At 37.2% G+C, this 14,941-nt stretch overlaps 1 protein-coding gene across 1 annotated transcript in view; it reads left to right on the top strand.

Moving 5' to 3' along the window:
* Nucleotides 1-1,876: 1,876 nt before the first annotated feature.
* The window catches only part of LOC138179418 (uncharacterized), a 68,338-nt gene continuing 55,273 nt past the window's right edge, over nucleotides 1,877-14,941 (top strand). Inside the window, exon 1 of the mRNA XM_069112197.1 lies at nucleotides 1,877-2,777. The gene's annotated coding sequence lies outside the window, so the exon portion shown is untranslated. The remainder of the gene's footprint in view (nucleotides 2,778-14,941) is intronic.

Below are 14,941 nucleotides of genomic sequence, written 5' to 3'. Positions count from 1 at the left end.
CTCGTAAGAATAATACAAAACGAGGTGAAACTGTTCAGATGTAGTTAGTCCGTAGTTTTTGATTCTAGAAACATCGCAGAATTGTTAATAATTAAATTGAAAACTTCGATTATTTAATCCTAATTATTTTGTAGTACTGAAGAGACGTTAAAATAATTAAGTGGGAATATCGTTATATTATGTTACTAAAATTGTATAAAAATTTCCAGAAATTTTATTAAAAAATAGGAAAGATCGTTGACACGTTGAAAGTACAAATTACAGAATTTATAAAAAAAAAGAATTAGGAGTAAAAGATATTTTGTTTTAACAAAAAATATTATTAGAAGCATAAAAATTATTCAAATGCCAATCTACGATATCTTATCGTATATTGCACACATCTCTGACATCAAAAGGAACTACCTCTCTCCGAGCGGTCAGATCGTAAAGGTGAGAAGATAACGCTTAATCGTGGAGAATAAGGGGAAACGAATCACTCTTAGGAGGCAGCGGAATCAATAAACGAACTTCCCTTGAATAGCAACACCAGGATGTTTTTACCGGTCGCTTATCTATTAAACGTTCAAGAGGAAAGAAATGAAGTTCCCTGTATAAGGCGTGACAGGAACATAAGGCACAATAAAACTCGGCTAATTTATAACAGCCTCGAGAAAGGTTCTGGACGTTGGCCGAGGAACATGGCTGGCTCGCTTGTCTCCGTTACAATAAGAAAGCCGGCTTAGACGGATTCCTTCGCCTTTGATCGGCGTCATAAAGAGATACACCTGATCAAAGACAGAATTCCACTAGAGATCGCGCCACGAAGAATTAATTCGATTCTTTTGACGTTTCGATCGCGGTACACGCAGCGTACGTTCGACGAACTTCGATTACGTCGCTGAGAACATCGCCACGAACATCACGACATATGTACATTTATCCGGGACGTCAAACAGTTCAGGGAACATGCGGGGATAGTGAAGGAGGCAAGAGGAAACAAAAAAAAAAAAAAAAAAATAAAAAACATACTACCGAAGGTAGAATGCTATCTGATTTGTAATACCCGCGGGACCGGTATTTATCACACGTCCGAGTGCGCACGTACTTTCAAAGTGGTGAAAAACAGCCGCGATAGCGGACTCGTTGACGAAACAGGTAATTTGAAACGTGGACGCGCCGACACTGGTTTTAGTCATTGAAATATTTTCTGGATCACCTATTTTCGTCGTTACCAGTCCGCTCACTTCATTCTTCAAGCATTTGTTGTAGCAAGTAACGCATCTCTAAAATCCATCGGATCTACGATGACTCAAAAGATAATTCCCTTGTCTTGGGACAATACACGAGTACGCTTGGTCGTTTCTCGAGGAGAAAGAAGGGCAGACACTCGAGAAAATGATACAACCGTGGATATCCCTTGGAGGAAAGTAAATTTGATGTGGTGTAACGGTTGGACCGGGATACGGAGGTCCTTGGAAACGACGATGCTCTAGTCGATGCGATTATCTGAAAAAGTATCTATTGCGTAATTGTTCGCAAAATGGCAGCAGAAGAGGGGCAGTGACGGTGGCGGGAAACGCATCGTACGATGAGCATGTTATCCGATTCACGGTGGGTCAAAGAACATCTTGTTGGTCCAGACGCGGGGAGTCTGATCGAGAATACACTTAGTGCACTCGGTCAAAATAAGAAAGCTGGCTGTAGATGCTTTCCTCTGTTGCTTTGATCGGGAACGTAAAAAGAGGAGCACCTGACCAAAGAGCTGTCTCACGGGAAGAAAAGCATCGTCGTAACGGAGTCTGCGTGTTACAACGACGACACTCAGGGAAACGGCGAGGGACGAAGAAGAGGATGGAGCCACGGCCTGGTGGGGGTAGATCAGAGGGAGAGGATGGTGGAAGCGAAATCTGGCCTCAGTCGTGCGCGACGCGCCATATGCGGTGGACCATTTGTCAAGGCGCTCACAAAGGCCAATAATCTCGCGTGACACGTGTGATTCCCCGATAAAAAGTGTCACGTGCTGGCTGCACACCCCTCTACGACCGGAGGCGAGTAAGCCCCCACCATCATCACCCCGCGAAACTTCACGGAAAAACTTTTTCCCTCGAAGCCGCTCGACAATTTCGTTCCAGTGTCGAACAGAGAGCGGTGTGTCTCGAACCTCAGCCGTATTTTTTTCTCGCGATTGAATCGTCCGTAGAAAACTAATCTTTCCTCGGAGAAAGGCGAAAAGCAAAAAAAGGAAACAGAACGAAGGGTGAAAGAGAGGTGAAATACCTTTGGTGCGGTGGAACAACGCTACACTTTTTCGACGAGGGCCCTTTCCGAACGAACGCCGATCGAACTTCCAGAGAAAAGTTTGGACCCTTGGTGCCGGACGCAATGTCGCTGCCAAACGTAAAAGCTTAGCACTCGGACAAGATTGAAAAAGTGGCACGAGACGATCGCGTAGGACGAACAAGGATAGGCGCCTTTTTTCCCTTCCGACATACGCAAAGTTCGATTAAACGAAAATCTGTACTGGCAGTCTATCAAAGCGAAAGTGAAACGAAGATTTACGTTCGTTATAATCGAAGCTCGTTCACGATGGAATCGGTGTGATCGAGCGTAACGCAACGCATCAGGTTGACGTTTAATGCAAATCGCTCTTTTTTTCCACGGTATCTGCTGCTACACGTTGATCGTGTGTGTAACGCGTTCCGACGCGCGATCCCTGATGGACAATCGACGAGGATCTCGTTAAGGACGACCGGTGGAAAGAAGCGAAGAAATTTATGGTGCGACGATCAGAGAAGGTAAGCCGCAAAACACCGAATATAGTTGGTAATTTTATGCTCGAAAAAACTTTATCGCGTGCTCGGTAGGCGGGCCGAGAAATTTATTCAAATTGAGTTGTCGAATTTTTCTACTCTTACGCCCGACAGGTGAAGCCAATGCAATTTCAATGCTAAAAAGACACGATCATTGATGCACTTAACTAACGCGTATTAAGAAGCACGTGCCCCGTCGACCGGGGATATTGAGTCAGAATATCGGACTTCGGTCCAACAAGTAGATTATCCGGAATCAAGGTCGGCTCGTTGACGATTCGTTGTTATTGTCACGGGATCTAAATTTACGGGGGCAATTTATTTTTTGCCTCTCCTTTTTTTTCCCTCCTTTCTATCCCGATGCTCCTTAACGAGCCCGTGTTAGGAAACAATTGAATATATTTCCCCTCCAAGAACGCGAGATACCTCGTTGCGCATAAAAGAATAATAGGGACGGAAAAATTTCGCCGGCTTTCATAAAAGTTTGGCGCTACACCATTGTGCAAGCTCTGGTATTAGCCCTCTACCCCTGACAATGTGCAGGCTACAATAGAACGCGGGCTTATTTAACCTAACATAGCCGTAACACGTGTAGCTAGGATGCACAAGAAAAATATACAAAGTGCGTTCCGAGAAATTCGCACACCTGTTGGTACGAGTGGTAAGAAAGACGCGATTCTTCGCGGAGCACCCATAATCCGCTTCCATGTAGCGTTGTGCTCGATGCTTTTGTGTAGATACAGCCAATGATAGTATACCGGATAAACGCGACGAAAAAGGAAAAAAGAATCTGCTCGTTCGATTCTCCATTCGATGCGCGAAATAACATTGAAGTATAAATTTGATAAAAAATAAAAAGCAAATGGAAAACAGAGACACGAAGGATGTAACAGAGACAACGATAGAGATAGCAGATAGAAAAGGGAGAAGAGGGTAGAATCTAATCGAGACACCGCGCGTTATTCATATTCACGCGATCCATCGATCACACGGATTTATCATGCGGACGGTATTTCGCATGTACATGCGCGTTTTATATTTAGCGCGGCTCATTGGCACGGCGCGTTATCGCGCCGCCTCGTATTAAGGCGGGGAATAATTAATTCGAGCTGTGCGATTCACAGATTACAGCTGGTGTCCGTTGATATTTAGAGGAGGAAGGAATTGAATCCCAATACCCATGGACTAGGTTGTTTCTCATTAAACGGACCTCCGGTGCAATTAACCATGACTAACATATTTGTAACACTCGATGAATGGGCCGAAAGCTCACGGGCCGTGACTATGCGACTCTGATTCTCTCTGTCAGGGTAAACATTGGTCCGCATATGCGAGCAGTTTAAACGTTCATACGTTATCATGACGACCGGGCCGAAACTGTACGGCCAGCGCTTCGTTCCTGGAATCGATAAATCGTGTTTTTCGTATCGGTTCTACCCAAACGGGCTCAATGGCCTAGAAAATGCCCAGTGTCGGTCTTTTCGTTCGCTCGCGAACCATCTCTGTCCGGGGCTCTTTTAACCGGGGTTAACGATCTGGAGAGTTTGGCCAGTGGCTCCGGACAACCGTTCGGGAAACTCGTAACACCACGGCTGACACGTCGCGCGATGAAATTGTAAATGGCCCCGTGAGACGACTCGTGAGACTCCGCACTTTAAGCACCAGCCGATATAGTTACCTACGAGGGAATGTTGCTCGTGGTCGTGCAGCGTAGATCGAGGTAAAAATACATTCTTTAAAGCGAGTACGTCTGTGTTTCGCGGTGAAATTTTACGGGGGAAGATCGCTTGAGGACTTTTTAGGTAGAACGAATGAAACCCTTCATAGTGTTTGATATGAGTTTGATACCGTGTTTTAATTGTAGTTGTAGCAGATTTGGCAACTTTATTGCGAAAGTAATTAGCGAAAAATTTGGTGTTACTTACTTGATGGAATTTTTTGATGGAGAAAGTATGAATAAATGTTTCAGTGTATATATACTTTAAATTAGTATATTCAACCGCAGTAAAACAGTCGAATTATGATTATTATTTAAAGTATTTTGGCTACCCCAGCTTTTTTATGAGATACTATTATTTCTTTATGTTTGCGTTTTATTTCATATAGTTAAAAATTATAAGTATTATAGATATAGCCAATTATTCAGTGAGAATTTATTTAAATCTATAGTGAAAAATAATTTCAAATTGGAAACTGTTATAATTCGTTAAATCTCTCGTTCTTAATAATATACAGATTCATAAATTGACATATCAATGATCCCAAACTTTCGAACAACCGCGTAGGTACGAATCAATAATTCTATTATATGAAGATTTATGAGAGAGAGAGAAAAGTTATAAACGCAGATATATTGAAACGGTCATATAATAATGTGACAACATATGTTAAAAGTATTTTAGTATTGTTTACGTACAGAGTTTGAAAAATTATTTATATGAATCGAATGTCAGATTATCTTTTATACCACAATAGTCTTGAATATAGAGTTGCGTAATGTTATGAATCTGTGCGACGAAATTATGTATGGGTCAGTTTATGTCGTACACTGTTTACGTTGGAACTATAAAACTGCGTAAGTACATATATAGAATAGCATGGGAAAGTTTTATGGTCAGAATATTTTTCATTGCCATCATCTAGCTTTATATATATCCAGAAATACTAGATGACTTTTAATTAAAAATTACTCACTTCGTTTGGCAATAAGCCTAATTTAACCAATTAAATAATATCCGGTTGATTAATCTTGAAATCTGCAAGTTCAATAATACATCGTCGCCGATTTCATTTAAGAGAATAGACTTTGATTTATTAAATGGATCTAATTGACCTGATCTGTAGTTTGCGAATCGTTGATTTCCACTGATTTTAAATGGACAGCGCTACAAATAATAATTCACAAATGTTGTTGCGGTTAATATTTTTCGAAATTCGTGTAACATATAATGGAATTGGCAATCTGTATTTGTTTGCAACATTTAATTGAATGTAATGTACGTATATTGCGACGTAGTTAACGTTACATGTCTAAAATGTATTAAAATCTTCGAAGCCGTTCAATAAATGGCATTAATCTGCATGTAAAATAATGCTTTAAATACCGTTTTAATATATGCATTAATCCTTCGGCTATATTCGATTATTGATTCTGGTTATTGAAAATAATAAGTATAAATAATGTAATCTCACCGATACGTGTGTTAATTGCATCATTTTCAACTATAGACAGATGCTTGTCAATTTTAAAGATAAAATATGTATCATTTAAACATTCAATTAAACAACTCCATCACGATATATCGAAGAATTAAACTTGTTACAAGACGTTCAAAGTTCAAAACCAATCATATCACATTAGAATACATTAAAATGTTCCACATTACGTAATAAAAGCACGCTTGTAATGCAGTACTCAATCTGAACGGAGATATAAAGAAGTTCAATTCTGTAAGAAATCTTGCATACATGTTACTAAATTTTCATAAAATTACTAAAGTACTACCTTTAAAAATCAATTCTTACTTATATTGATAACTTTTACGATGGACGAAAATTATATTGATAGGAGTAATTTTTTAAAAATATTAGATAAATTATTATGCACTTAAAATTTTGCACAGGGATGGTGCGACACGACGTCGAAAAGTACATCTGAAATGAAATAGTACAGATAATTAGAAGTTACGCAAGAGGATAATTTTCAATCGAATAAAAATCTTTACAAAATTTCCTGAAGCAAGCTGTTTCAGTAAACGACTTGTTGGTAGGATACGTCAAAAGCCGTGGCCAACTAATTAGCCAATCAAACAGCTTATTAATTAGCGACCATACGTCCCATATGATGACTGAGTAGTTATTAGCAGAAGTTCGTGTTACTAATACCCGCGGGGAACACGAAATTCGACGTATTGCCGGGCTCGGATCGATTTTCTATGGATTGATGTACGCCGAAACAGATTACTAGATTCCCTGTCAAAATACATTAGTCAGATCGATTGAAATTAACGTTTAATACTTTTATTGTGATAAATTCATTACATGAAAAGAGAATGATGTATTATCTCGCGTGTCGGGGATTAAAATAAAGTTAAATATCGTCTGTGTCATATATCGATGTACATAGTATACCTATCGCCTGTGCGTATTATTCATAATAATAATCCATAAAATAACGCGGATAGGGTGATCGATGAAATTTTCGATAAAAGGATATAAATTAACAAGAAAGCCGTCGAATTCTCTGCCTCGTTCGATAGTATATAGCCGTAACCAGCGTTTCACTGTGAAAAAAAGAGAGGAAAGAGAAGAAAAGTTCGCTCTTTCCATTCATTGTATCGGCGTTCTTTTCAACTTAAATGAAAATACTTTCAAGCTTTGTTGTATGCTTCTATCATTTTTTACTTTTTCCTTTTTTCTTTATCTTTTTTTTTTTTTTTTTGATTTGTTTAAATTCAATTAATCGCAATTGAATGGCTCTTACATATTTATCGCACAGACGAGTTTCATTCGATTTAAAAAGCCATTAGCCGATGTATATTATGGAGAATAAATTCTGCTTCCTAAATTCGCAATTTAGGTCGCATTAGGTTGGAAACAGTGCTTAACACCGTGCGTCTGTTACGGTCGAACTGAAATACTTAACTTACAATTAGAAGCCTAATTACGTGCTATTAAGTAAACGAAACGTGGCTCATTTACGTATTAATGCTAATCCGATGTAGACAAAAAAGCGGAACTTCTTCAATATTCTAAAGAAAGAGACAGAAATATTTAAAGTAAAACGAAGGAGAAATTAATATTACTTTTACGTGAAAGTGACGATTACTGTATTTAATGAACTCATTATATTCAATGCTTAAAAACTATCTCGTATTTAATTCTATGATAGAATTAAGACTCTCGTTGTTTGAAAAATTGTATTAGAAAAGTTAGTGGTTGCTTAGAAGAGTTAACATATTTGACTGAACAGTTTAAAAAGTCGCATCTATAATTTGTTGAATTTACGTCAATAGTTCTTCGATCTAACGAATAAAATTTAGTTTTTTAGAACAAATAACGAAGAAAAATTATAGTATAGAATAAGCGTTTAACATTAAAACTATCAAATCCGTGAAAGTAACAGGTTTCAGTCTCGTGTTTGTATAATTACGAAAGATATATAGATAATTTGGATGAAATCAATGTTAGCTTTTATCGAGATCAAAATACAATTATCTTACATATACGATATTCCTATTTCGTGTTCAACGTACAATTGCTTAAATTGCTTAAATATTTAGACTCTTCCAAGATCCCACTACTTAGAAGCAAAAATTGATATACTCCACATAGTACAATTTAATACAAAAATAGTATTCATTACGTATGAAACAATAAGCAACAAACTTCACTAATCTTTCGATATACCACAAACGTATAGTGACAACTATTCCTATACGAACGTTCTTCTCAGTTGACCAAAATCCCTCTGATCGATCCACTCAAAACCATATCGTATCACACTGAAAAACACATTACGTAAGAGTGAACTATCAAAGACGCGACATAGCTACGTTGCACCAGTTCTTGGCCTCGTCTGTAACGAACCGTTCTATGACGGTCTAATATAAAATTCGTTCACACGAGCCAGAAACCAGCGACAAAGGTGCAAGGTCTTGGTATCTGAGATGGCTCGTCGAGGGTGTCGCGCCGGCTCGCCAAGGGTAGCTCGTCGAGAAAGACGCGAGGAGAACGAGGGGAAGAGCTGGAAAAGGGCTAGGTAGGGGTCAGAACGCGCGAAATAATCTCTCCTTTCCGCGAATAAAGTGGATGCGAAGGTGGGCCCTCGTTAGTTTCCGCTTGCCGTAACTCTTCGTGGCAAGATGCACGAGCCGGTATTATTCTTGGCCGGAATAGTGGATCGTTAGGTTTAATCGTGCGGGCGTTTTCGTCGCGACGAACGGCACAATCAGCCGCGAGTAATCCCGCGCTCGACCGAACCTTGCCCTCTCACCCTCGTTTTCTCTTTTTTACCTAGACGGTAAGAGGGGAAAAAAGTGATCAACGCGGTGGGGATAAAAGCGAGGAAAAATGCTTCTCGCCGCCATTCGCGTCTAATATACAAAGAGGCTGATACAACGGACCACTTTTCTGCAATTTCGGGGGCCAAGGAGATTGCAACCGGCTGGCACACAATACAATCTTCGCGTCTTCTTTCTACATCGTACTGCTCCACATAATTTGCCGCACTCTCTATCATGTCAAGACGAACGTTCTATCGCGAAGCGAGGGGATGATCCGGTCTGTGAACGTTTTTCGTATCGCGTGATGGTATTGATATACAGGGCGATTCCGAAATTGAGATATAAAAAAGTAGGTCGGAAATATAACATTGAGATCCTTTTTTGTCTGGTTTGACTATTTAATGGTATGGTAGACAATCTGGTTTGTCGTATCTACTTTTGTTCGCGTGTATAAATTTATAAAGACGGTGGACGCTCAACAGTCTACGGTACGATTATATGCAATGTGCGGTAAGTTTCAATAGTTATTTATGTTAACAATATTGTAACTATCATCGTTGATTTCACAAATACGTTCTTGCTTTACGAAACTGAGGAACCACAACCTGGTAACGATTGATGTTTGAGTTCTTCATCTTTTCGAACTTGGTATTGTCTATTAATTAACAGTTATTTTTAGTGTGGACTATTTCTATGATGTAAGAGTAACACCAAAAGCAATAAAACCGACCAACATCATAAACTATAGTATCATTGAGATCATTTTCAGTATTCTGTGAATTGTTACAATAATTCAATTATTGAATTTATTATATCGTTTAAAATCATATTAAATAGCGACATTTTTTGTAAACACAAATAGGAATATCTGTAGCTGTTCAGATCGAATGAACGTATTATTTTTAACGATAAATATTACAGGTAAACGGAAAGAAATTTTCGAACTTGATTTTCTAAAAAACGAACGCACGTATAAAACAGTTTTGTTCGATATTTTTAGCTCACCTTTATGTTATGAAATCAACTATTTTTTGAATATATCGCGATTTCAGAATCACCCTGTATGAATTGGCCGTTACGTTCGCTTGCGATCGTCGTTAAAACAAGGTACACGGACGATGTGGCTCGATGATAAATCTAGAGTTTCTCGTGTTTTCATTAGACGCGATAAGTCGCGGTAAAAGTGCACTACGCCTGCAACCCTTGTGTTTATGCGGATTAACGATAATGGAACGTCGCGTTCTACGGTTTCGTGAGAAATACACTGAAAATTGTAACTTAAACTTTTACGCGTTGTTCGTTGCTGGAGTTACAGGTCTGTGCGCCGCTTTTCCCTTTGACTGCTTCGCTTTTCCGGCGTGGAAAACGTTGTGGTAATGTTGAAACAACTGACCGCTTTTCCTTTTTTCCCGCTTTTCGTTCGAGACATCGTTGGGACATGGAACCAACTGACTTTTTCTTCTATTTAATACAATAGCAAGTTACATTGCGATTATTTCTCATTAATTTCCTTCAAACTTTTAAGGCTATTCAATAAATCGGACGGGAAAGTGTGTGGCGTATTTATTTATGAATATTAAATACAAAATTTACTAAATAAATGAATAAATTTTACTAGATTTTCGCAAGCATTTAAGATATACTTCCTCAGCGTTAAAGATCATAATACTTAACAAGTAATATCATATTTATATTCACTTTCTACTAGTTGAAACTATTTTCCTTTAGCAGTACTCCAAAATATTAAAATGTAAAAGAAATTGGTATTACCTTTTTCTTTTTAATATTACCACGATCATAGAAAAAGTAAGAATTATAAAACAAAAATAATTGCAATTACGAAAATATCGAAAGTGGAGAATTCGTTTCTGTATGAAACATTTTATTCGATACAATCTCCTAAGTAATGTCTGAAATTCTCTAGCGCTTGTTCTGAAACGCATGTTATGAATAATAAATATTTCGTGAAACACGAGGAGAACGGTGTTCGTCCATTTAGAATAATAGATTGCATTTGTTACGAGCAATTGTGATAGAATGTCTGTAGATTTCTTTATTAAACTTTAAAGCACCTTTAGTGGATGGAATTACACCTCTTCAACTTGCTTCCTTCGATCAAGTTTCCTTCTCGCGTAGGAAGTCTCGTAAAGTTAAAAGTTGTATAACTCGTCTTCCTTGCCTTGAATACTATTTTAAACATCATCTGAATTATTTAACATTATTTTTCTCATGCATGGATTAACCTCATTACGACGTATGGGAGAAGAACCCGTTTCCCATAAAATGCGACAAGATCGCAGTTAATTATTGACACTTCCCCTATTAAGTACTAAAAAAAGAAATCTCCATGAACTCATTAAACTTTTATGATCATCGGATAGAGTTACACTTTTCTAACACGATTCTTCATACAAGTTTCCTTCTTCGCATAGGAAACTTTCGTAAAGAAGTTCAACCATCTCTCTCAATAGTAATTGAACGTTATTTTTAAGCACTGCATAAATGCTAGGTTCTCTCTCTTTATTGCTAGTAATTACAGTATGTTTTTCTCCTATATCCTCAATACATTATTTGGTCGAATGATACCTCTTCAAGCTGATATCGATATCGATTTTAATCTCAGAATATTTATTACTATATAAAATTCAATCATCCATGTTTTACGTCTTAGTAAGAAATATTTTAGAATTCAGTGAAATCTAGTTTTTAATTTGTTGTAAGGTGTGTCGTTTATTAAACATATCTTATACGATACATCTACCTTATCAACACTTCGCAATCGAATTGACAATTTAATTAAATACTATTACAGTTTTTCAATTTTAATCACATATTTCTTTCAAACTTTGCTTCCATCTTCTTTCTTTTATTCAATAAAAAAAAAAAACTAAAGATTCGATAATTAAATTCGATAATATGTTTCATATTAGAGAAGACAATTTTCCTGTATTTAAAGTAATGGAAAGTAACGAACTGGTTACCAATATTAATATTAAAACTCATACCCTTTTCTATCTTCATCCTTAATTGTCTTTCAATTTTTCCAATTATCCTCTTCCGACATCGAAAATTAAGGGACGCTGTTATTGTAAGATTACACCTAACGAAATTCAAAATTCTACGAAAATTATATCATGTCACATGTTAAAAGAAGAAATTTTCTTTCTCTTACAATAACAAATTACATTTTGAGTATCAAATCGAAAATTACATTTCTGCAATTTGATCCATCGTTTGCCCGTAATCTTCTCTTTCTTCTCATACTATTTGAAATAAAAAATAACTCGATAGTTTTCAATTGGACGATCAAATCGTGTCAGAGTTACTGGTATGCTGTTTTCAGACACTGTTCCGAATCGAGCACATCATGATACTGCACGTCCCACAGATCGGTTTTTCCTCTATCGGGGCCGACGTATTGCGGTTAAAAAATGATCTGCCTGTTATCAGCAATTGACGCGCACCCTTTGATTCGCTCGTAGACGATGAAACTATTGTTCGTTCTTTGCACTTTGTGGAGAGCAAACGTGGCACGAGATACAGAATCGTATCGCATCCGTTCAGTCGTGTGTCCCAATTCGTGAATCGTCAAACGTATTTTAGCGGAATTTGATGAAGCCTGGCTTCGCTCGGTCAATACGTTTTCGCCGCGTAATTAAAAGTTACTCCGTTTTATAAAAGTATCCCGCTGTAGGACTGTGTAAATTAAATCGCGCGGAGATACAACATCGAGGACGAACAGACACGCGGCGCGCAACAATTTTACATTTAAATTCTGGAAACAACTCTTTTTCTTTTTCGTCCTCATTTCCCGGAACATCGTTGGCCAGGAACAAATTGAAAGAACGAAATTTTACAAAACGCGATCTCTTCGCTTCAGAAAGTGGAGGGTAAATTTCGTCGCGGCTGGAAATTTTTAAGCTGCCGACCGACTTTGTAAAATATACACGCAGGCTGCAATTTTTGTAATTTGAGAAACAGCGAAGGGTAATTTCGTTTGCAATTTCCTGTCGAAAATGTGGGGTGCGATGTTTCTCGGCTATGTAGTTTTTCGACAAAGTTGATGTTAAACATTTTGAACACGTTCGTGTTTAGCAATTGTAATATTATGTAGTAACACTAATATTTAGACGCTACTATTTGAACTTAATGAATTGATGAATATATAATTGCGTACTTGGTAATTCAGGAAGCCACGAATTCAAATATTCTCTATAATATTCCGTATAACAATTGTAATAATATAAAAATAACGATGTGTATATAAATATAATAAAAAGCGTAATAAATATTTGTTTTCTCTATAGTTCCGTATTATTCTGTTTGATACATGTATAAATTATTCAACAACGATTTCTGCGTACTAGCGATATATTGATTACCAATTATACGTACACGTTCCTAAACCTTTGAAATCTTTACCTACGTTAGGTCAATAAAAAGAAAAATATGATGGACCTAATAAGGTCAATGACCTATCCCGATTGTAGTTACCGTCAAATCCCCTCGAAAAAAAGCATAATTTCATTTAAACGATTACAGTTGTAATTACAATTACAATCAATTGTTCTTTCATAACATTAACAGAATTGATTTAAGAATTTGCTATTATAAACATTTTGCCCAAGTCTGTATTAATAAGTTATAACATTCTTGATATATATATATATATGGAATATACGTACGTGTAATATTCATAAATAAGTATAAAATACAAAATACTTGTATTACATGCAAATTGTTCTTCGTGTTGGAAGATTCTCGTGTTAAAAGGTAACTTTGATCAAAGTATAGATTTTATGCGTCACTAAATCCTCACGAGGCGTACGGTTAAAAAAAAAGAAAAAAAAACACTTTACGACTCGACTGCATTTCCGTATCTCGGCGACTCTGTCTAAAAAAGTTTCGTAACAAAATTTCTAACGGGCCAGGAAGTTTATCGCGACGAGCGTCGTCAGCGTCAGTTCATTTCGATTATCAGCCGGACCTTTTTTCTATTAAACCTTAACTTCTTATCGAGTTACGCCAATGGACCATAACAGAATATATTAAGTCGTTATTATAAGAAAAGGCAGGACGTCTCGGTTATTCAATTAAATATCGTACAGTTTCCCAGGGAAAGTTTAAATTGACGCGTGCCACGTTCGACGATTAACATCGTGGATTAAATGAAGAGGTTTAATAGAAGAAATATTTTTAAAACGAAACCTTTAACGTGGAGAAAAAAGATTCATCGTGACATTCGGCACAATGAGTTACGCAATAAATGTGTCTCGATATTTTGATAATAAACTATGTATCAGGTGTAGGAGAAGAGTCTGTGCTTCTAGTTTTATACCTTTTGTATTTTTACGAGAGCGTATTTTCATTCTTAGAAATTGAAATATTCTTCGCTATCATTTATAACCGAATCACGTATAACTGGATCATTTATCGGGACGTGGAATGGTTGGAAAATGGAACGTTAATTGTAGATATCTGGAGAATGAAATTGAAAAGTCTACGAACGGCTGAATTGCTTAATTTATCTTTCGAGAGATGCGTATAAATAAATAAAAGAATAATAATATAATATTAGGCATTGCTTAATATTTAAGTTATCAGTCTGTAGTTGAACTCTTGAATATAAAGAAAGCATCGTATCATCTTCAAGGAAGACTTGTCATACAGATATAGTAATCGTATAAAGTAAAAGATAAGTGGAAATAGCTTTATGCGTTCAATATTAGAAAATATAGTCTCGGGATTTCCTCCTCGGCAACAAATTATCGAATTATTACAAGAAGATCCAATTAATTTAAGAAACTATTACGTGATATCGAACGTATAAAGAATCATCCGCAATTACAATTTAACAAAGCCATGAAAAATGAGTAACTGTTACTTTCAACACTCAGCAAAAATGCTACGAACAAAAGTGTTTGAAGAACAAATGGTACATACGTTTCCGATCCTAAACGCATCAAGAGTTACGCAATCGTTCAAGAGTCCATCGGTTTATCACCAGCCAACCCCAAACGTATCAACAAAACAGCCACCCAGCCCTAGTCTCTCTTCTCTTCTCGCATTCATTCATCCCCGAAAGGTTTCCGCGAAGGCTATCAAACGATCGATCGAGTAGAGGCGAGACTGCGTTTATATGTG

Source organism: Bombus flavifrons, chromosome 1, assembly GCF_040668555.2.
Source record: "Bombus flavifrons isolate JBK064 chromosome 1, iyBomFlav1_principal, whole genome shotgun sequence".
NCBI classification, from domain to species: Eukaryota; Metazoa; Arthropoda; class Insecta; order Hymenoptera; family Apidae; genus Bombus; species Bombus flavifrons.
This window is presented reverse-complemented; position numbering and strand designations above follow the sequence as displayed.